A 26,467-nucleotide genomic window follows, 5' to 3' on the forward strand; every position below is an offset into this window, starting at 1 on the left:
TTGTCTGACAGCTTTGGTTGAACTGAATATTGTCTGACAGCTTTAGTTGACCTGAACATTTTCTGACAGCTATGGTTGACCTGAACATTTTCTGACAGCTTTGGTTGACTTGAACATTTTCTGGTTGCTTTGGTTGCATTAAGTATTGCTCTGATACTTTCAAGGACCTGAGCATTGTTTTGTTGGCTTGGTTAAATTTGTGGTTTTGTCATCGGTTTTGTTTAGAACATAATATTGATTTAGATGATTTGCACCATAGTTGCTTTGATGATTTTGATTATTCTGAAGGTGCTTGGACCATGGTTAAATATCAAATAGATAGAATGATTCATGCAATTTCAAACATATTCCATATTATATAAAAAATAATAAAAAATTTGGTGAATCATATGTTTATATGAAGACAATATTTCTCTTAAAACCATAATAAAATCATTTCTTTAAATTGAATGAAAACATCAATCGTGCTGTTACCATAATTCAAAGAGTCGTTTTAAGATTGATTTGTTTACTAAATATATTAATTATTTCCTCAAAAACAAGCAGGAAACAACAAACTTGTTTTTCAAATTCTGAACAGAAAAAAATCATTTTTGACATTGTGTGTATAGATGATAGGATTTGTATGATTTCTTTAAATTGAATGTAAATATCAAAGTTTACATGATAGAATTGGTTGCCAAGGAAAACACTCTCAACGTTTATATTATTGTCTGCTGCCAAAATTTTCAATCAACTTTTTGCTCATTGATTTGCAGAATGGAAAACTCATCAATGCTAAGAACATGCCACTTTGGACTTTTTCAGATAAAAACTAATTCATCCTTAAAACTCTGGTTATCAATTGTAGGTTATCAAAAGTACATCTGTCTTGATTGTAATATTATATTCTGGTTTCAACCTTTCAGTGATGCAGTATAAAGGATCTTTCATGGAAACTGCATCTTGTTTGGGTAAAAAGAGTAACTATTTGATGGAGCAGCAATAAAGATTCCTTAAATTGTATCTGGAACTGTGTCTGGATCTGGATCAGCTGTCTTTCAAAAAGTCAACACAGAGCAGAAAAGATTAATATTATATTTCAGTATGGTTAGACGTACAAACAAAAAAATTTGTGTCCTCACTTGACCTTACCCATGGTTGTCATCTGTTGAAAGAAATCATTACCATTAGAGGAAGACTGAAATTTACAAGAATTTAAAAATGTGTAATTGTTGTTTATTTTGATCATTTTTTCTATTTTCTTGTCAGTTGTGGGTTATGATTACTACTGAACATCTGACTGTGTACCAGCTGTTCATGGTTCTAATGTTGAGTAATACTGGATAATAAAAACACAGCTGTTCTTACACTCTATTGGCCCTGATGATCAAAGCTACCTGGAACTATTTGAGATGGAGGCATTGCCTTCTCCTTTCAGATCAGCTGATATGACTGTCCAACTCCAAGTTCCAAATTGTTCACAATCATTTCTAAGTTCATTGAACTTTAAACCTTTCATGTAAATGTTCAAAAAAATTAAATAATTTAAGGTTTAAAGATAATACCTATTGACTTCATAATAGGTATATATATTGAAGAAAGATACCTCACATCAGAAAATAAATAGCATAGAAAATTTGTAAGGCTTCAAGGTTATTCTCCTTAGCAATGAGGCCACTAGAGGGGCTATAATCAATCTACTTCCTCTTTTTAGACTTTTAACTTTAAAAAATTATCATAATGCACATTTAGAAAATAAGACACATGAAGATATATGTAAGTGATGATTTTTAATGAAGTTTAGTTTGTGAGCACTAAATGATTCATATAATTTTCAATTATCAGTAAGATAAGAGTAATAATGACTGTATTATTAGTCACTATTTTCAAATATCCCTACAAACTTTTTACCTATCACAGCACCAGTTAATATTTTTCACATCATACAAGCTGTTTTTTTCACAGAAAACTATCAAAAGTTATGTTTTATTGGCAACTTCTGTGGAAAAGGCATGATGTAGTTGATGTTTGCTGTAGAAATTTGACACTAATTTATAAAAAAAAGATGAAAATATATGATTTATGTAATAGTTTATTTGTTCAACACATAATTATAGCCCCAGACTCTTCATTATGTTAAAAAATTATCTTACAGTATTTCTATATTATATTCATAGAACACAAAGTTAAAAATACAGTAAAGCTTGCTATCACGTTTGTTAAAGCTTTTCATGCTAGTATTTGCATGTAATGGTATAGTAAGCATGAACTGCCTGCTCTTAGTAAGTTTAATGATCTTGGTCTACAGAATCAATTTTCAATTTACCGGTATAGAGATTCCATATAATATTTGTTAGTTGGGTTTTATTTATTATCTTCAATGAACAGTGTTTCCAATTCCATTTGCTTCCTGATGTTAGCCAATTTCATTTATAAATATCAACTATTTTGGATAATATATAAGCTTCAGAGCCAGGTTCTTGAACCAAACAAGTTCAGTATTTGGGCTTGCTTTGAATCATAAGTGATACCAGAAAGATGTTTTACCTCTGATATAAATTCTCTTACTATCTGTATAACAACCAATGATGATATTATATCAATAAGTATTTAGGTGTTGATTTCACAGTCAATGAAGCTATAATATCTCAATAAAAACAATGGTCAATTCCTTTCATATCTATCTACTGTCAGAAGTTGAAACAATATTCTGAGTTTATGATAAATTAATGAGCTTTCACTCAGTAAACTTAGGGAGTGTTAAACTGCATATTAAATACTGTTATTATGACTGTATAATATTCACATTATTCTCCTGGTTATTACTTACTCCTGATAAATGAGAAATTTTTATTGAAAGAAAGAATTTCTTTATAGAGGCACAAAGTTACTTTCTTCTGAGTTTTTAGTAGCACAGTATACCAGCAGTAAGCAGATGTTGTTGACTATATACTTACAAATTTTGTGTCTTTAGATATGCACATCCTATATCAATTGCTATAGAAAGCTTACATTTGTGTCTTTTGTGTAAAATAGCTCAAATACTTTTGTCAGCATTGATGCAACATCATGAAGTTTATTTTCAAATAATCCAAGTATGCAGAAAAAGTGCTAAATTTCTGATGACTGGTTTACAATTTGGTTTAAAAGAGAGCTATGATTTTGTTTCTTTCTAGTTATTTGAAGTTGGTGCATAAACCCTATTAAACATTCTCACCATTTGATGTTACAAAATATAGCTAACATTTAGAAGGCTGTTGTTCTGGTAATTCTGTTTCTAATGATTTTTTTTCGAAATTGTGTATTTATAAGTAAATACAATAAAGAATGAAAACAAAATTCTAGTATAAATTTCAAGTAGATGAAAAGGTTTGTTGGCATGTGTATTATTTGTGTATAGAATTTATTAATCATGCATTATGTTATTATGAAACAAACAATATACATGTTTCTATATAGTTTATTACTGAAATATCATAATTTATTATTCTATTATATTTTACCCTGCATACAGCATACAAAATACTGGGTGGAAACTTTAACTACATACACATTGTAATGTACTGGTAAATTACAGAATGAGCTTATAAACCAAATTAATTTCAAATCTGGAAATGTTTGTTCAGTAGATTTCAAAAGAAAGTCTAGTATTTTAACTTCAAAAAGATTTTTCTTAATACACCAGACTGTAGAAAAAAGTTGATGAAAAACATTTTGATTGTAATTTAACAGAACTAAAAGACTTTCAGTATATTTTGTAATTCCATACTGACTATTTTTACTGTAATTATAGACATTGGTTTTAGTAGTTACAGCATAAAACAATATCAGGAGAGACTAGAAATAGACTTCTGTTTTTAAGTAAGCATGGAATAATAGAATTATATTTTTATTTGTGGTTATATGTGATCAACTTATCAGTCTTTGAATGGTTACCTTAAGATTTTCCAACCAAGTCTGGCTGAAATTGGATTAAACATCAGTTTGTTCAGATGGTACTATAATCCGAGGACCTGAATGCTATAGACTGCATGTTAAACATGTGAAAAGAGTAGGCTAATGATGCAAAATTTCCTCATTGCACACTGCATGGTGTTTGCCTGTCCTCGGAGCTGATACTAATGCAATTCCATTACATGAGAGTGATTAACATTAAGCTTAACTGTAGCCATGAGTTGATCAAACCGTATTATTCATATATAAAATTTCAATTTCTTTCAATCTCTAGATTCTTTTCAGCACATTTGTAGCTTATTAAATATTATCAAAAGCTAAAATTGGCAAAAATATGCATTTACATTAGTCTGCTAAAATGTAACAGTTTGATGCTATAAGACAGCATCAGGTGCCATTTAAACGTTTAGATGCTGACAATTATAATGTCTCTTAGACAATTAATAGTAAAGTTTCAAGTTTAAAGACAAGATAGATTGTCAGAGTGTAAAAACTGTAGTGATATAAGAAGACAGGAATAGGAATGTAAGAGGATGTGGTAGGGTGGGGTGATGCTGGTAATTGGTTATTTGATTCCACATCAGAAACTCAGAATAAAACAGTTTCTGCCAAGATGTTGTAAATTTTTGCTGAAAAAAACAGACAGGATGTAATGGAAGTTCTCTAAAGAAAAATTAGCAAGAAACTGTTAGTTTACCTGTCAGTAATTAACAGTGGGTGAAAGCTGAAAGGATGTGGGATTTGTTTCTATTAATGAAATCTCTAAAGCTTTGATTCAATGGATTTTGTACTGATGATACTGGTAAAAAAAAGGTCAAATTTTTAACAGGTAGCAATACGTATTTACCCCCTGCAAGACTCAAAACCCAAATATGGTAAATTTTCTTAACCTATTTAGATGTGAAAGGTCTATGTTTTTTGAATGATGATACTTGTTTCTAATGAAAATATTGTTATCATATTTGACCTCTATATAACATCATTAATAGGAATTAATATCATTTCATTGTTATTTCACCCCCTCTTAATATTTATTATCATAAACTTTTGTCTGAACTCAGAATTGAATGAACCTTGTCTGGTACTTGTAGTTCACCAAGAATAATTTGAGAAGACCGAGTCTTTTGATCTGTTCTAGATATCATTTTAAAATAAAATATTGACTTAAAGAAATATGGACACTTTAAAAGCTGTTGGTACCAAGAATTGGACATGGGTAGTTTCAGACCAAAGGATATCAGAATTTTTATGGCATTAAAAATACTTCAATTGTTATTCCAAAATTAAGTTCAATTTAAGATATGATGATTAATCATAAAGAGGGGTCAAAGTTGAGAGTTCAGTTGGTGAATATATCAAGGTTGAGATATAGAAATTTAATGATGCAAACAATTTACATATAATGAGTTCAACAGTATTCTTTTCACTCCCTCTCACCTCTGTCTGTCCAGATTGGACCACCTGATGGTTTACAGGCAATTTGAGCTGTTAGGGTTGATTAATTGGTGCTTAGACCTCTTGTTTTACAGAGACAACCCACCAGGCCCTCCTCCACTCCTCAATTCATTTCAATCATTTCTAATGTTCTACATGAAAAATTACTAGAATTTTAATGAGCTTTATAATCAAATTACCTTTAAAATGAGTGTTGTGTAGTCCGTTGCCCAGCTGTTGGATTATGAAATTAGAAATAAAATGTGGACTAATTTCTAGTTAATGTTAGTAGTAATAAAAGGTGTCTATAACTGCTACTCAGTAGGGGGTGGGGAAATGATAGATATCATGTCTTTTTGGCTCATCAATTCTTCTGTATGCATCATTTAACACCTATTAATCTGCATGACATTTGATTAGCCGTATTCATTCAATGCAAAACCAATATTCTAACTTTGGAGTTTATTTTTCTATTATTTTAAAAATTCTGATATACTTTTAAAGGTATCAGATCCAGGTTGAATTTTTCTTTTGGACATTAAATAACATTTTCATAAAAGAAACATTAAAATTATTGAAATTTAATGGAAAAATTCCATTTTTTTGCATTGGCAGCTCTTTGGAAAGAAAGACATTGTTATTATTACAATATTATTTCACATAGGTGAACATTGATGAATATTGATGAATATTGTTTTTACTTTGATTCAAAAGACTAAAAGAAGAGTGAAAATCCTCATGTTCCAACTCTACCAGCTACTTCCATCCTACCATCATCATCAATATACACCCATTACTTTAACATAGCTATCTATAATACATCTGTCCACAATATGTATGACAAATATGATAAATGCCCAACTAATTAATCAGTTTTCTTAAAGAAAGTCAAAAATCTACTCTTCATTGAATACTTTTAACTCTAATGTTCAATCCAGACCTAATCATTGCCACTCTGCCATCTTCAAACATTCCAAATTTAATGAGGGAAATAACTCTATTTGGACAATCTATTATGTCCAGTCTCAAGAAAATGAAAAATGAGGGTGATTTTCTCCTAGAATTTTGACAGTTATTGATGAAAAATTTGTACCTAGAAATATTTTCCTTGTAAGTGATTTTAGTTGGAATCTTTGAATGATTGAGGAGTAGATCGAGTGCAGACACAGTTTCAAAATGTCAAAGGATTTATTGAATAGTCTGACCACTTTCCACTTGTGGTCACCATTTACTGATATTGGGCAATATTTGATAAATGTTTACTATGTCTGATCTCTGACTTGTTAGACAAATTAACCATTACAATTATTAGATTCTATCTGGACTGATGATGGAAAAATTCAAAGATAGCCAGGTTCATTGATGCAACATTGCTAAAAAAAATGGTTCTATGGTTTGCATTTGGTCCAGTTGTGAATCCACCTATGATGTTATAAAATTGAAGAAGAAGCCTCTCAAGTGCCCCATGTATTACTTGCTGGTACACCCAGGTTCCTGGGTGGAATATGGAATTTTATCAAATTGTCATAGGCAAACTAATAGTCACCAGAATTGTTCACACAGTAGACAGAGGTCTTAATCTACCACTGATGTTATAAAACAAAGACCCCCATAACCACCTGCAGTGTTTGCTCGGGTAGGCTACAAGGGTCTAGCTAGATGAATATGGATGTTTACTTTTTGGAGTGTTATTAAATTTGTCTGAGTACATCAATATCTAATTGAATAGGTTTTAGACAAGTAGTCTCGGTACAAACTGAGCTCAGACACAGACACAAGCAAGTTGGTAATTTTGAGCCATTTTGATGTTTTTTCCTAATAAATAACACTACTCTTTGTGTGAATGTGTAATTATTTTAATAGAGTCTGTAACCTAAATAATCACCATCGATTTCTTTATCTTTTTTATTGAAGATCAAAAAAGGTGATAATCATGTAGCTCTAAGTAAGGATTAAGGTACAAAATAAAAGGTTTGATCAGTAATTGATTTGATGCCAAATTGATAACAAATTTGCCGTTTATTTGCGAGTATTTGTCCAGGAGTTTTATAAACAATGAATGAAATGAGGCAGACTTCGTTTTATCTTTTATATTTGGAAGATTAACTGTAAATATCCCGCAGCATTTCAACGAATACTTGAGATCCTGTCTTCCTTTATACTTGGACTCATCGACATTTAATAAAGTAAGTTGATCTGGTTACGAACAGCCCATGGTTACGTCAGTAATCCCTCGAGCTGTTATTATCACTTGTTTAAATAGAGAGAATGGTGGCCGGCTTGAATGGCCGACAAACCAGGTGACAACTACCTTCTCTTACACAACAACCTGTTGATTTTACTCTTTATTCTTCATTGATGTAACTAACTTGACATTTCTAACTAATCCTGACCACTCTTTGTGCAATACTCCCATCATTTGTATTATTGACTGAGATTAAATCTTTATAGCTTGTAACTGACTGATCTTCACTTTGTTTTCCTGTGTATATATGACCAACTATGACTGTCTAATAATTGAAAATTAGATGTAATTATGTAACCTTTAGTATAATTATATAAATAAAAGAGGTTTTATCTTGTTTAGTGATTATATAGTTATTTGACATCATAGTATACCTCATAATTTAAATTTTCAATTAGAAACTTGATATTTCATGCTTTAGTAATCTGGAGACAATTGATTTGAATTATCATCAACATTTAAAGGCTCTTATAATGTTGCATTGTGGTTGGAATTTTGTTAGAGAAATTGTTAAGATCATGAATGAAGGCTTCAAATATTTTCCCTCATTACCCAATTATAATTCATTCATGAGAAGTATTTTAAATAGCACAGGTTTTAAAATTTCAAGACATTTTAATGCAACATTCTGAAATTAATGGCATAATGACTAGAGGCCTTTGTGAACTGTAGACATATTTCACTTAAAAAAATATCCATCAGGAAAAACTGGAACATGGCACTTACTGAATAGTATTATCTGTTATGTGTCTTTTAAAACCACCAGAAATATACGGCATGCAAATAACAAGGCTTGCAATTTTGATTTTTAATAAAAAAGAAAACATTATCAGATAAGATAATGAAGGGATAAAAACAGATTAAATCAGAATCAGTTAGGATTAGTCAAATCAGAATAATAATAAACTATGGTCTCCTGGTGCAGTGTTTATCCAACTATATGTGAATTGATAATTGTAACTTTATTAAGAAATCTATACCTAATATCCCAGTTGATTACAGTGTCGCCAGAATGACTGATACATGTCTAAATATCGCAGATCTATATCACAACATGCAATGTATCTTGATTCAACTCTCTCTGGATGCTGCCCATTGACCTATGGGGTACCTCATCATGCATATTATTTCTGACTTCTAATTGACTTATACTGAATCATGTAAATCCATAAGTGACTCAAATGATTCTTCAAAGATTATCAGTTCCATCAAGGATTTTCATTTTGAAGGTTATTTCATAAGACTGTTTGAACCTAAAACTGGTATGTACTTAACAGGAGTTTGGTAGAAACTTTCCTAAACAGAATATCCTTCAACTGCAACCAGAGAGCAGAGTTGTTGCTTACTTTTTTTCATAGTCCCGAGTGGATGAATTTGTTGATTGTGTATACTTCTGACAACTGACTTGCTGCTCACCAAGATAATTGAATACATGAAGGCTCTAGGAGTCCACCATCTAGCTGGTAACCTGAAGTTGAAGAGTGCTTACTTCATCATACAGTGTAGGACTATGGTGTCTATTCTCATGGATACTAATATTACTATGTTTAATCTGTATAAGTTGATATAAATGATGAATCAACTGTAAAAGATATGTTGATATGGTAGTAGATCAATGTTCAATATTTGATATTTCAAACAAATTATGATATAATATCCACATCATGCCTGAAGCAATCATAGTAATAATAATTCACAGTATTGAATATAATGTTTCTACGAATTACACGCACATAAGACTAACTGCATACAATGGTCACATCACTCCATGGTTACCTTTATCATAGTAATACATAGTATCAAAAAAAATTCCTAAATATAAGCCTTCATTAGGCCAAAAGGGTTCCTCAGCCTAGATCAAAATGTCTGACCTATCTAGGCTATCCGAAAATAAAATCTTGAATAGCTTATCATTACAGAATATAAATTTGAACCTAATGTGAAACAGGATCATTTTCTAGGATATAAGCTACTAGAGTTAAGTAATATAGATGTTGCAGGAGTAGATATAGATGTTGCAGGAGTAGGGACATCATGTCTTTATGGCTGTGATTCTATGTCCATGCTTTAATTTGGAATAATAAACCACACTATATTTCTCATGACATCTATAACATGCCACCTCTAGTGATCATTACTGTATTTGCATAAGTTGTCAATTTATCAATTGGATAATTAATTATGAGTAAAGTAGACCTAATTAATAACCGATTGTACTTGTTGTTGACTTAAAGGAACAAAATTACATAAAAACATTTCATATCATAACTTAAGTATTATTTTCAGCTCATACATTCATAATTATTTTACATATTCATCAAAGTTTTATATGTTATGATGGAGGATCCATATGAAGTAAATTATGTGGTATCATCCCTTAAATGTGATATTTTTTGGCATTTAGCATATTTGCATAATAATTAACGTTTTCATTTTCACAGAGCAATTAATATGATCTAATTATTTAATCATTTATTTGTAATGTCAGCAGTTTCACAGATCATTTTCATGTCAATTTTCAACGAATTTAGATTCTAGAGATACATGAAAACTGTGTAGGATTATGTCTTGTCATGAAAGACTTGTTAATTGTCACTAAATTAGACATGAACAATACATGCATGAAGTGGCAGTTTTGTCAGTTTCTAGAAAAAATGGCTAATTTCTGCATAATTATATTGCCTTGAAAATAAGAAGATTGATATTAACATGGAAATTCAGACACTGTCATTTCTCAAATTTTAATTGTTTCTTTTTAACTTTCTGACAATTGTAATGTGCTGATCATTGACCCGAATAAATAACGCAGCACGTCAAAGTTTAATAGCACTTCCTCATATTTAACAGGTTTCTTACATGAATACAATGCTAAGAATATTTGTTTTGGGATGGAAAGATTACCTGATAGTGGTTATTGTATTGACTAATGAACAATATGTATTCCATCATATCCGAATTGTTCTATTTAGGTATGCATTGAAGTTTGCCATACTTGATGTACTTTTTGAATACATTCTGGTAAGAGTTGATGATAAGGTCAATGCTAAGACTTTTTGTAATGTTGGTGGGACACAAATTTCTGTATTTTGAAATCCTCAAAATGTTTTTTTTTTGAAGAAGGGTTTGCTTAAATTTAGACCTGATTTTTGCATAACCTCACACAATGTCTATTTTATTGTTGTGAGTTGTACATGTGTTCAGATGACAGGAAGAGGTGTCATATTTGATACCTTTTGAGATATTGTGTATAATAATATAACTTGTTAATGCCCAGTAGGGACTTGATTATGATATGATATTAAATTTGATGACAAATGTCAAGTGGTCATAATATATATCTGCTTGTCACTGACCACATAACACAATGTCATAGCGTCACAAGAACTGTGAGAGACAGCCTTAAGGTGTGAATTTTGGACATTGCATTACTCTTCAAGGTTGTCACTGACGCGATGTTCTTTATTGTTTTAATTCAGCATCCCTTGTAACATGTCACAGGTTGTAACATTCTCATAGCATTTCATTGTCTTTGTTAATCCTTCACTAATCCTGTTTAATCCCTTGTAACAAGTACCTGTCTGGTCTTTCTAGTGTGGGGTGGTGATATAGTATTTCTCTTAAACTATAAAATTATTATAATCATTGCATTGTGACAATACATCAATCACATAGTCTGGCCTTCATATTCCTTCTAGCAACAAAATAAATTAAAGAGATGATAGCATGTTTCAGGATTACTTAAAACTCTAAATGGAGTAATTAGTCAAGATAACTTTTGACTTTTGAAGGTGTATCAAGCAATAATAAAAAAGGCCCAGAACATTCCAAATTCTGAAGACAACCATAGCTTTGTTCAAAGTCAATGTTAAGCCTTTAAACAATGTAAAAACTATTTGTCTTTCTTATTGTTTAATCCCTATCTCTCCTTCAGTTGAACTCAACACCTTTTATATAGGCTCTCCTTGAGGCTGATAAAAACAATAGGCCTTCTCTCTGTATAATTAGAAGGTTCTTTAAGAGTCACAAATATCTGGAGGCCATGATTATTTTGGAGGTGCCCAAAGCCAAGTAGTTCATTGTCCTGACTAACTGATTCAACACCATGTCAGACTTTTTCTGCTTAAAGGGTTAATTGGAGATTTTCTTAATTGATAATTCCTTAATTAATTTTTCCACATGAAATATGAAAATTGGTAATTATCAGGATTTAAGATGGCGTACATGTAATTATTAGTTTGATTTTTAATGAGGAGACAGCTTGGACAACTGATGAAGGTCTTCCTTTAATGCTTCTGTTGTTGGTCAAAATATGATGCAGGTTTCTTTAAAGCCAGATTAAGTAGTGGACAATATTAACAGATTTGGATTGTCCAATATATCAACATAACTTTAGATTAGCATTAATACCCATAGTTTGCTAACTTAGCAAAAGATTGCTTTATCACTTGCCCACATATTGTCCAAATATTACATGAGCAGATATAGAATTACATTTCTTCAACTTCTAAACTTGCTTTACTTTCGTCAATTTATTATGTTTCCAAATCATGTTTTTCTCTCAAAGATTATCACAGTAATCTGAAATGGCCTTTCTGTTAATTTCAAGATGTTTTAATGGACTGATCTAAACTGAGTTATGTGACATTTACTCCCACTCTGAGACTTGTAGTGAATTCTATCATCACCAGTTTAACATCTTGTAAAATCCTTATAAGACACTGTTTAAATTATCTTGTTGAGATTTTAAACCCTGGTTGATTTGTCACACAAAAAAACTTCTTTACTTACTCATTACCTAGTGTTAGGTACTTCACTATCAACTGTTACATTCCTTACAGTATACTTTACCTTAGAAATATCTTCGCTAGAAGTTGGTTTGAGACATAAAACTTTATTATAGGTGAAGATAACAGTGAGGAACTTAATTTTTTTTTTAGATTCTCATGTGGACAATTATCTTTGAGGACTGTTTGATGTGAGTCAGGATTTTAATTACATGTAGGGTTGTAAACTTTCAATAAATGCTGAAATATACTCTGGCACTGTCAGTCAGGAATCTTTGCATGATGTCATTTCCTTGCTTATGTCAAACAAATTGTAATTAGGGTAGTAATCTTGGTTGAAGTGTAAACCAATGGTTATTTCTTTCTTTCTCTCTTGTATCTCAAGTCTCAAACAGTCAAAGGCAATAATATTTCAGATTATGGTGCAATTTTGTAATACAATTTGTGACACTTGAAATCAAAGATTGATGGTTTCTAATCCCTTTAAAAGCTATAAATTGTGGATGAATTAAGTAAAGATAAGTTGACAATAATGGTTGATTTATATTGGAGTGTTTTAAACTTGCTAATCTAAGGCCCATTATCTGTCACCGTAATGTCACCATTTACCTTCATCTTTCTCTTAATGTGACATTCCAACTAATTTCATCATCAAAACCATTATCATTATCATTATCATAAATCACATGATAAAATAAAATAAAAACTTAGTAGTGTTTATGGCATGCTCAATTAAAAAATATTGTTCAAGTTTAAAGAGATTTCTATGAATTGCTGTATATTATGTTAAATCTTGTAAAGCCTGTGATAATGTCCATTATATATTTAAATGAATTTAATGCTGTTCAGGCCTAAAAAGCCAAAGGTCATGTGAATACTTGAACAACAAATCTCAATAGATTTTAAAAGCCTTCCAGAATTCAGGGAATTATATAATCCATGGCCAATGAGACTGTTATGTTTAGCCAGAAATATTAATAGCAAGTAGAGAAACATCCAAGCTAAGATAATAATTTTTGTTCCAAACTTTTGTATCAACAATAGTACTTTCCAGATCATAGGTATCAATAATGCAGCTAGGTTGACTGGACTAATATATTATTGTTCTATTATGTACTTATATTCCTGTGGAATTTGCACCAAGAATATGGAGAACATTCTATTGCATTAATTCATGTACATGTATCTCCATTGCTTCAGGATGAGAGGAAATAGAGTTACAATGTAGAATATTAAGATTTGGTTGAGTTGTTCTGATATGATTAGGGAAACTGATTTAGCTGAATAATTGAATAACTTCCATCTGTCAACTGTAAGCTATATAATCAGGCTCTACCTTCTGGAATGTTATGCCTACTTGCAGCAAGTGAAAAGGCAGCAAGATTTGATTTTGGTGACATTTATTGGCTGGAATAATTGAATGAGGAACATCTGTTGGTGCAAGAAATGAAAGATGATAAGATTGGTGGTTTAAAGTATCCATTCTTTCTGAAATGAAATACTTCTGAATGTATAGCATCTTGCTTTTGTGTGGGAATTTGCATTTACAAAATTCTAAAGCAATACTTGTCATAAGTAAAATAAAAAATTTCGCCCATTGTTTCTTATTTAGGACAATTCAACTTGCAAAATCCTTTGAAACATCTTGTTTTAAAATATAGACCAGTTGGGTAATTAATAACAGATCTACTATATATATATACAGATACAATTTGTGGTCAATTCAATAGATTTATTTATAGAACCAATCTACCAATGGATTGTATTATAATGTCTTTTGTGACTAATTTTGAATTAGAAAGTGACACATATTTTGATATAGAACCTAAAATGTTTAGTTATGAATTAAGAATTGTTTTAAAGTAATTGATAAACCTACTTCAAGATAAACTATGATAATATCACTGTATGATAATAATCTACATGTATCAAAATGTCAAATCTAACTGTCAAATATCAAATATTTCAGTTGCTATAATTTTTAATATTTATATTATTTTCATTTTGGACAAGACAAAGCTTATTTTAGTTTGTTTCAGAAATTAAATTAGAGTCATGTAAATGTATATCAATATTTTTTAAACTAGGAGAAAGTGGTCCTTGCATTTTGCCATTTGCTTTTTCAAGTGCGTTGCAACTTTGTGAAATTGCTCTTCCTTATTTGAAAATATTGATAAACCATTTGTAACTTTTGGTAATTGAACACATGATTTTTAATGCTCTTTCATTTTTTACTGAAAGAAAGAAAGACCTGTTACTGAAATTGTTATTCTTCTTAGAGAGTCCACATGACCAGTGTAGCTTTAAGTGATATTTTTATGACTAAATGTATAATCTATAAGGGAGTATTAAAGGTGTACTAACATGATGTAGTAATATATTATAATAATGACTGTTTATATAGAAGTGTTGATAGTTAATGGCTATATCTCACGTTTGTCAATACAATTCAACATGAATTGTGCATTATCTACTTTTACAACTTTTAGTCACTTCATGCTTTCCTTTATTTACACGCTTCAATTTGTCTTCATATCCTCCCAATACCCATCAAATCTTGTCAGAAAATCTTTACTGATGGGTATTGACCAGGTTTGTTTGGCTTAACGAGTTGCTTGCTGCCTGCGTGTCGTGGATTCAAGGTGTTTTAACAGTTCTTTCTCAATGTACACAAATCTTTTCAGCCATTCCAATACCCTGGCTTGTTGAAGGATCAATGTAAGAAAGCCAGGTCTTCTGGACTGTTAGTTAATGTTATCATATCATTTCATTTCCACACATTCTCAGAGCAGACGTGCAACTTACAATGAATGAATAAATCTCCACCATTCTTGTTTACTATGTCAATTTCTGGATTACTAGAATCAAATGAATTGAATGTCTTTTGACTGACTTCTGCTCTTTTTCTAAATCCAGAGAAACTCTATAATACAATAAGATTTTCACTTATATTATAACTAGTTTGCCAATGGACATCTGTATTGATACAGTATCCAATACATTTTCAACAGAATTACATATCTTGTTTAACATTATCTGAATCAAATGACATGAATAATATTTAGCTTTCATTTATCTAACTAGTCTATTGAATTACATTTTGAATATGTAACAAATGATCAGACCACACTCGTCTGTCTCAATATTGCACAAAAGGGCTTAGTGTTCCTTGCACATGAGGGATATCACTATCTGAAGCCCCAAAAAGGATTTATCGCATAATTCAAAATAAGATTGTTTTCCATTGACATCCAAATAGATGAATATCTCGATCTGTCAGATCCATTCTAAGATTTATTTGATTTTCTTTTGAAATTTTTATTAAAATCTAAATGTAAAATAAATTCTGCAAATATTTTTATTAGAGTTTTCAAAAAATCCAATTAAACTACACAAAGAGTATACAAGTATTGTGTTTCCACCAGTTTATATACAAGTTTATCATGTCTAGGTGAGGATTATCTTTATAATGTGTTAAAACGTTTCTTATTACATGTTAAATCTAATTTTATACCTAACACAATCCTACCTTACCTTTCTTAACAAATAATCCACATAATTAGTGACAGACATTTTGAATTAATTAGGGTGAAATTAATGACTTAATTTATTGGTGTTGATGACATCATTCAAGATAACATTTCTACATTTACATAAGAATTTTATTTTCAAATTTACTGACAAGATAATGAATAAAAAGCTTTTATTTGTGTTGTTTAAAGAATTTGGTCGTTTATAATCGCCCACTTTCCTTGACAAATACACTGGCAAAGACTTATGTTTTTATTATCTGAAAGCCAGTGAGAGATAATATGTACAAGCATAACTTGAAGGGCTGGACACTGTTTCTCAAATATTTGTACCACTAAACATGCATGTAAATGAAGAAAAACCTTTTTTTTGAATCAAATCTTTTTTTTGAATCAAATCTTTATATCCTTTATCCTTATAACTTTACGCTCGTTTACAAAATTTCTAGAAATGGGGTCCAAGAATGAATGGCAGTGTATTAACTCAACAAATATAAATATTATGAAACATTTTGCCATTTTTCTTGTAAATACTCTTGAGTTATAAAAATTCCCATCCATAAATGTTACTATACTTTTACATGTCTGTTAGTCAATAATATAATTTATTCCTAATGTAAATTTCGATTTCAAACTTATTTCTGTGGTTATGTATTTTTTTTCTAAACATTAGCTGTTCCAAAACATTTATAATGTTGAATCATATTACATTACTATTGTTTATATTTTGTTATTGTCAGTTTATCATCTAGTTGTCCTTTGTGATTGTATTATTGTATTATCAATTTATATTTGATGTTGTTAATTTGTATTATGTGATTGTACTTGTTTCTTTATGTATTGCCTTTGACCAGAACTGGTGTAAAATGATGCAAATAAAGATTATTTATTTATTTATTTATTAATGGTATATTTGGCACCCTCCTTTAATTCCAGGCTCTTATGGCTTTGTGAACAAATAGCCTTGTTAACATGAAAGGTGAACAGTTTCAAGCATTGACAGGTTTTCTTGCTGAAGAATGAATATGAAGAAGAGTTTTACATCCTACGTTTCTGAACCTGATAGGGTTTATGAAAATAGGAATTGCAGCAAATCCCAGTTCTCATACTTTCATTATGTGCTTAATGGTTAGTTTTTCGATCATTGGTTACCACTATTATACCTTTTCCTTTCTGTCATTTCAGATATACAGTATTCTGTATGTAGTATTGTCATCACCCAGTAATTGTAAGTATTAACTGTTCTTCTTCATGTCATCACTGGGTAGCCTCACACACTGGTACTATTATCAACATAGACAATCCCCCTTGTTCTTACAAAATTAACTATTAAATTACAAAACAGTCATTGTAAAATACATCCAGAAAAAATATAATGGAGAATTTGAGTATACGTCTTCCTTGGCCCATTGAAAAGATGGCAAAGTCATGATTCTGTGCATAAAGTATGTATATGTTGAACAAGCTGCACCAAACCTCTGGCCAGATTAAAAAGGTCTAACAGTAATATAGGTAAATTGTACTCACTGCACACATTATATTATTACTTTATCTTCATTTGGTCACAAATGTACAGAAAAGTTTGAGATACATCTGATGAAATATAAACAATTAGATTTGCTGTATACCACTGCTTATAAAAAGCAAACAAATATGCAGAATTGGAACTGAGTTCCTATGGACTTGACAAGACATCATCACCATTCTTCATTATAACAGACATTACAGCATCTATTTTCATTCTAATTATACATAGTTCAGGGTTGAAAATGTTAAAAAATTCAAATTTTCCTTTGATGCACAGAACAATGTGATCATTTGAATAATCAAGTTGGACAATAATTGCATCAACTTCTTCAGTAAAGTACAAACTTCAAACAGTCCAAGCTTTTGTTAGAAAACAATTGCATAGTCGACAAGTCAAATTAAAATTCCATTTTGTTACATTTTGAGAGCCCAGTGGCTATACATTGTACAGCACAATACGATGACAAAAAGACGTAATTATTGTGTTAACGTGGTGGAATTTTAATCTTTTCTAATCTCCTAATTGAAGAGCTTGAGTCAATGACTTGACCAAGAGATAAGATCTGAATACAAAAAACTGTCAGTAATTGTCTTGTCTGTTTATTGTAGGGAGAATGAGGTTTATTGTTAACAATTGATGTTACTCCATTTAGAACGGAGGTGGTGTTTGTGGTCTAGGTTAATAGGTTTGATGAGTACATAAAAATCCTGAAACTGGCTAATTTGTTACTGATCAGAGTGATATTGCAACTGAAATTGCATAATCACTAAATATTGGCTTGTAGACTGAGCTTTATTGAACTTGACTTAAATGCTAATGTTTTTAACAGTGAAAAGGTCAATTTCAAGTTTTGATGCAACATTAAAAGCAACATTAACAAGAAGTCTGTGCATTATGATGAAGTACCTGAATGTTTTATCTAGCAGGAAGAAAGACTTTTGCCACAATACATATTTCATATTACATATTTGCCCTTTTGTAATGATGTAAGTTTTGTGAAAACTTGCTTTTTGGTACTCTCTTGAAGGTCATCCTTTGTCTCATGTGAAAACACCATCATGACAGTTCCAGATGAAATGAAGTGGGATTATTACCAGATTTAAGAAGGAGGCTAATCCAGATTGTCAGTACCTAAAACACTTCTCACCATTTGTCAAGTCTGTAAGAGTTTTACCTGGTACAATCATATTCTTTCCTCCCTCTTGACATCCAGTAAAGGGGCTTAACTCAGGATTGTTTTGATGACTGTCAGGTTGTTTAGATGATTGAAAGGGTATTAAAGGTGCGGTGCTTTGATGATGGAAGGTTAAGTCCCTGGTCTAATACCACTTCAAAATGATTGGGTATTATGCCTGTTGCATAAATTCATTACAAATATTTTTTCATCGTTGACTAATTCTGAAACTGCTGTTTTTAATTCTTCTGAAGTGTGGAAGTATTGATGTTACAAAAGCTTTCTGTAATAATCTGAATGTAATACAAAATAATTCCCTATTCTTTGTCTTGTGAATTTTTTTTTATCCATCAAGAACCTTCAATGACACAAAAATCTAATACAAATGGTACAATGAAATGAAATAAGTATAGTTGGAATTTCAATGAGCTTGAATACCAGACCTTATCTAACTTTTGTCATTTAAATGACAGTTATGGCTTGGTTTTTTTTTTGCCAATTTTACTATGCAATTTGTAATCTTTGGCTATAGGATAAGACTTTTCACAAGACAGCTATATTCTTGGTTATTAGATGACTTGAGTCAACTACTGTGTTCCATAATTATATGAGAGTTTATGACAAGTATGCAGTATACAAATTCACCCTAACTTTAATTGTCTACATCTGTAATTTCGAAGCAACTAGCTTAAGAATTTCACACATGGTTTTATGACATTACTAAAGTAATTTTATTTTCTAAAAATAATACAAAATCAACAGAACATTTGGAACTGTTGAAGAATTGGAGAGATAAAGCAGTCAGTGAGATATGTAGACTAATAAACACCTTGTAGTTGGTATATATCGCTTTTGACATGGCAGGATATAGTACTTGGTCCAATACTTCCTACTTCTCTCTTAATCAACATCTATCTTCTTAATACAGTAAACAGTAGATTATAAAAAATAAATATTATTTTGAACATTAACCTCTTGTGTTGACAGCAAATAGGGAAGATCAACCTCCATCATTTGATAATAATCCGATATGAAGTATGTTCTGCATTGGAATTAGGTGAAAAATAAAACAATATGACTAAATGTTTATAACAGGTGAACATAGCCTCCCGCCCCCTGCAAACTCCACTTAATTTGTTCTATTTTATATACATAAATACAGGAACTGACATTTGTTATTTAGAATCCAAATTTATCTGAAATATTCACTAATGTTATTTGCTATGAATATGGATGTGGTAAAATAAAAACTGGACAAATTTGAAATATACTGGTTAACACATAAGCACCAAAGTCAGCAAGATATCAGAAGCCTGTTTCCCGATCCATATGAATTAAATTTGGAGAGAAGACTATTATATTTGCAGTGGTGCTGCAGGAATATGAAACAAATGGAGCGATGCATTAGAAATATTTATCAGAAAATGTCAGAAAATGGCTCAAAATTGTTTTTGTCCTATAAAAGTAGGATTCTGTCCAGGCAATATCTATCAGTTTTAAATCTGCCTGATGCCAAGATAGAGGTGAGTTACTAACAGACTGTAAATAATGTTATAGACATGTATACTGTGATAACATTCTCGATTTGTCTTTGAAGTAAGAGAAAGGTAGGGGTGTTTACTGATAATAATATAAATAACTGTATGTAGCAAATGGTAATAAACATATTTATTTACCTACCACAAACTTTTTATTGTCCAATTTAGCTCCTCCATTACTGTCCATTCAACTTTAAAGTCCCCCTAGGATACAATTTGAGAATTTTTTGTGTAAATTTGTGTATTGTTGTTCGTGTAATAATCCAGCTCTTAAATTTGAAACTGTGTAGTTTTCTGAAGCAAAAGTGATTACTAGATTGACCAAATTTTAAAGAATTGAAAGTAACAGAAGTTAATAGGGCACAGCCTTGGCTATAGTCTTCTTTGGAAACCATGTTCACATGCATCTGCAGTTGTTTATGACTTTTGATCCGGTTTCCCTCAGGATATTTGAAACAGGTTCTGTTTTAATTTCCTCACACAATCCCATATCCTTTACTTTCTATTCAAGACCATTCTCTTATCTGGTAGAAAATTCAACCTGCATCTCTTGCCCTAGGACTAATTTAATTGGTTTTTAACTTTGTTTATTTCAAAATTCTTAAATCTTTCAAAAACATGCAATTTGAGTCAGAGAAGTTTTACACTGACAGAAATGGTTTGAGTACGGTAACAAAAGAAGGTAGCAATATTGGAATAAATTCATATCTTGTACTTTTTTCCACTTCTGAGAAATTTGTGGTAAGCCATCATTAGACCATTCTTTTGTCTTAAAAGTGTGTTACACCCAAACTATGGTGTAATTTTACTCTGAGAGTTTTATAGTATTAGTATGTAATGACCTTAGTCAGGTATCACCAGCTATCTTTCTGCCTATTTTAAAATATTTTACATGAAACTCTATACCCATTTTCGAAAAATAAATATTGTTTCTCTGTAAGCTGTTCATGGTAAGTTGAAAATAATATCTGAAACACCATAGGGGAGGACAAGAAAAATGAAAAACAATTCTAAAGCTAGGGTAGCATCAGGAACACAGTGTGCTCTCTGAAATTATGTCAGTTGTATCGTCATGGTATGTTATTTTCTATTATACAAAACAGTTACATACAAATTATTGTTGAAGGGGGCCATCTTTGATCACCTCTCATTTATCCTAATAGAAATGTCAGAGGCAAGCAGACGGCAAGAATATCTCACAAGGGAGATAATCAAACAAGGTTAGCAACATAAAGTTTGGTAGTTGGTGTTGATATAAGGAGGAGTTGGTGAGTGGTTTTGGTGCCAATCTTCTAGCTCAGTCTCTTAACTCATATCAGTTCAGAAGATAGGACAACCAGACATTCTTGCAAGCATATTGTTTTAGCCAGAATAATGTATACAAATTATTTAATCTTTGGATCACCAGACTGGATGATTTGATGTTACAATATTGTCTACAAAATAATGGCGGCTCGACTCTGAGGAAATAAATGGAATTCCTTACAAATTTGCTACAAAAGGGGACATTAGAGCTGTCACGAATCCAGATAAAATACAATTGCAACCACTAGAAACCCTTTAATTTTATCTAAATTGATGAAGTGTCACATCTGTGTTTGTGTCTATTGGAAAGACGCAGAGTTTTCAAAAAATCACTGGTCACTCAAACTGTTCATTCTGTAATGGTATGTAGGTCATATTCATGTTTGATTTTCTTTGATCGTGAAAACACACATTGACCTCATGTTTTCTATTCAACTTGTGTTGTCCATGTGACTAACCACTGTCCAGTTATTATATATAATATTCAACAAAAACCTCATGTTTCTACACCATCATTATCCTAACCTTCTAATAGCCTCCATCTTTGTTTACAATATAGCCCATAACTACAAGATTTATTACATATTTTTGTATACTGAAGTCGGCTTGGCCTTTTTCATTCTGTCTCAATTTGCAAGCAGGAATGCCGTCTGATATGGCTATGCACTCTGCTAATGGAGGTGTGATTGATAGCAGGCTTCTGTTTGTTCTGTGTGGAATGGAATATAAAAGGCAGAAACATTTAATCTGGGATTGAAATAGAGATAAGTTCTGCAGCAGAGTGTTGACTTTTTGAAAGTCACTTACCCACAAAATGGCAATTATCATTAACTGTTGGCTACAACCCAAAATTTGCATTCTTTTGGAAACCTCTCTTCTGGAACAGGTTCAACATTGGACTGGTGGTCTTCATGAATTTGTGTGAATCAAAGTATTTGATATTTAAATTAGAGGTGATTTGTAAAGTATGTAAACTATTTGTGCATCAGAATATTGTTGGTGGTACTTTCACTTGCAGAAACCATGAACTACTTGTTGAGAACAAGATATAAATGTTTTAATAGGCAACAAAATATTGTTATAATTGTAGAATAATATGAATATCAGAACTATCAGCTTCAGATCAGAAAAATCTGTTTTTAATTAGAGAACAAACATTCGGCATGTAGAGGTCATGAGATACCACTTCAAAGATTTAGGCACTTGAAATATGCACATTTATATGCATGAAATGTGATTTGGTATGGATGAAATATTTGAGATATAATGCTTCTTTAATTATATCTTGTCTAAATATAGAAATAACTTGTTTCATTCTATTATTTTTCTGGCTTTTTAGACAGTCGTTAGGCTTTTTTGAACTAAGATGTCTTTGGTCAGAACTGAAAGTCAACCTTACAAACAGGATGAGAAAATCAACGCAATAAGAATAAAATCTGAAAAAAAACTATTTTTTGGTTTTTCCAACCGGTGGTTGAATGTGCATAACTTGAACACATTTGTTTGTGTTGTAGAAGGGAATTTGGAAATGATCAAAGGTTTCAATGATTCAAGGGTCTTCTGGTAATCAGTTGCATTAGTTTGATTTCAAGTGTATTTGTTAAGGAATGTACTGTAACTGTATGTGGTATACATTAAGTTTGAGGAACAGTATCTGACTAAGTACTAGTACTTAGGAAGTGAAAACTATTTTCTAAAGGTATGATAATTATAAAGAAAAATATATTATAAATATGCACTGGGAAGACTTCCGCCATTTTTATTTTTATAATCAAGTGGCATTTCATTTATTCTAAACTTTACTCACCAAACGTGAGTAGGGTGGAATGAATCCATATCAAAGACACATGGTTTTCATATTTTACACATGGCTTTAAATGTTTTAGACTGATTGAATTGCCGGCATATACAGAAATAATTTCTATTGAAATATACAAATTGAGGATGGTCTTGGCAATTATTCAGTCATCAGTGCAAATAGGTGTAAAATGTTATAAAATAATGTATTTAACACATGTAAAGTTACGTCAACAATCCTATCATATTCAGCCTTTTCTACTTCCTTTTGTTGTGAAAGGGTGTGAGGCACATGAACATGAAAAGATAGAGTGATAATGATATCATTTCACATTTGATGTAGCTTCATTTAAGCTTTCTTAAAAAAATTAGCTTTTGCTAAACGATATCATTACAGATTGTCAGAGATGAATTTGAGCTTGAAATTGATTCAAAAAATATCTTATGTAATCTAATAAAAAGTTTTCACTCACGAAATGTTTGATTTTCCCATATATCTTTTCCAAATTTAAGGGTTTTTGAAATATATATGTTTTAGAGAAATCTTGCAAGTTTGGATTTCAAGTACAGAAGGCAATTTCAACAGGATTGACCAGAACTCTATATCAAAAACAACCTGCATTAATTTAAACAAAAGTTACAAAAGACAGAACCTATCAAAATATTATTTTAAAACAGATTGATAGTCACGTCTGCTCATTTTTAAAAAGAAATTTTGATACATCAAAGATGCCAGGAGAGCAGAAAGGTTTGAAAATTGATGATAAAGTTGATGATAAAGACTAGAAATCAGAGATACATTAGGTTTCAAAATAAATGTTATTCAAGCAGAAATGAAATATGTCAACCTTCAGATCTATTCATATATCATTCCAAGAATTTTTATCACAGGAATGAAATAACATATACTCATCATATTTGATTCAGAAGATCTGCTGTACAAAATACAATGGTGTACCACAGCTAGCCAAACAATGTAATTATAGTCTAGTGCTTGTATGGTCCAAATACTGCCCTTAACATTCTTGATTTAAGAAAACAGACCATTATATGAGGGTATTCTTAAGGTATTACACAAATTAAAGACAAAACAATGTCACTTTTTACTGCTGTCTTGCTTGTGGTTAAATAGTATGATTACTAACAAACCATCAGGTATACACTAATACAATTATAACATATATATTAGAAAATTATGAGCCATATCTGAATAGAATGGGTCATTGAATAAACAGAAATGAATGATTTAAGAATAATGTTTTTACATTTTCTATGTTTATCATTCTTGTTTCATGACTTAAAAACATGTGTTGTATAAAACTATAATGATATTGTATGAGGAGCAGAAGACTCAATTGTTCTGAAAATATTTTGAATCATAATTGGAAACATAATGTATTGTTCTCTATGGGTCACAAATATTTGGCTCCCATGACTTCATTGTCTTCATAATAAACAGGATTTCTGGTGCCAATGTGGTTTAAATTTTCACCAAGTTATTTTAAGTAGGGTAGTATCAGAAGATATTGATGAAAATTTTGATTTGAAACATCATCTTTCTGTGTATCCCTCCAATTTCTTGAGTTCTGCTACACATGGCAGCCATATTGTCATTTCAATACCTTTTTGGTGGTCCCCTAGAAATTTGAAAATATTTAATATTAATTATTCCATTTCAAAATGAAAGCATTCTGGAATTCTTAAATCAACATAACGTCTTTGAGAATCTTTGAAATATTCAAGAACTCTTTCATATCGGGTGGCCAAAACTTGAAGACAAATGAAAAGAATTAACTTCTTAATAAAAGGTTAAAAGCTTTGGCCTTGTGATTTATGACGCTTGATGAAGAATCTGAAAACTATTTTCAGTGAAATATTTGAAAATTTTATTTGACCAAGAAGACAAATGAATATTTATTTAGGAAGTTTTTACTCGGAATAAATGACTTTTTCTTCCTAGACTCTATCTGTCATTGTCAAAATTAAACTGGTATTTGGTTTTTAATTTCTGTATCTATATGTTTTACTGTCGCCTGTGAAATTATATGAAAACAAAGAGCCATATGAAGTTGAATATTTAGCTGATAGAGAAACAGACTGACTGTTCCAGTGAAGATTCCAGACTATCTATTACATTCAGTGAAGATTTCAATTTCTAAAACAAATTTAGTATTACAGATAGCAATATTAATAGTATCAGTGTATTATTATGAAATTTGAAACCATGAAGTACTTAAATTACTATATAGAAGTACATTGTCTCTTTTTGAATCATATGGAAACCAACTCAATTCCTAGAAAAATCTTTTTGAAATGACTATCACGTATCATCAAGTAGAAATATTTCGGAGTGAGTTGATGTTTGGTGTGCTGGAAGGAGTTAATCATATACTGTAAGTCATTGCAAGTTCACAACCAAGTTACATTTATGTTCAATTCCTGAAATCCTAAATGTGGTTTGAACATGGAATGAACCTCTGAATCCCTGATTTAGTATGATACTTGTGTATTTGATCATCATTGTAGTTATATCAAAGGTTCATAGAAATATATTCTCCACAAAGTAACTCCAGCTAAAAATTCTGAAGAACTTTTCCTTTGTTGAATTTTTTCAAGTGCCAGAAATTTAACCTGCAAGTTAAAATAAACATAAAAAAATAATTTTGACCCTAATTCTTTGTTTAAAAAAAGCAAGTAGCATGTCAGTCTAATTTTTTCAAACATCTGTCTAACACATTTCACCAAGTTTCTACTTTCTTTTACTAAAATATCTTCTTCCTAAAACTTGATACATAGTTTAAATAATATCAGTCATATCATAAAACATACTTCTATTTGACACAATGAAAAACATTATTTTGTATATTTGTTTATTCTGATTTATGGTAACATGTTATTTAATAGCTCAAGCTAGCCACAAGCATTCTGTCCTATCATCAGCAAGTAGTAATGCAATGTCCATTTAAGGTACAAAAAGTTTTAGGTTTTTATTCTTCCTGAGGAATATAATGATCTATAATCTCTCTATAAGTAAAGTAAAGGTTTATTTATGATCGTTACTTTGTCTGATTCAGCAAAACAGGAACAGCAAAATCTACACCATAAAAGTACAGTAATGAAACATGATGATCTACACATGTAAGTACAAAACAAAGGGCATCACAGTTTGCTTCAAAGAATCCACAAACTTTATCAT

This window comes from Lottia gigantea, assembly GCF_000327385.1.
Source record: "Lottia gigantea unplaced genomic scaffold LOTGIsca_52, whole genome shotgun sequence".
In the NCBI taxonomy this organism is placed as follows: Eukaryota; Metazoa; Mollusca; class Gastropoda; family Lottiidae; genus Lottia; species Lottia gigantea.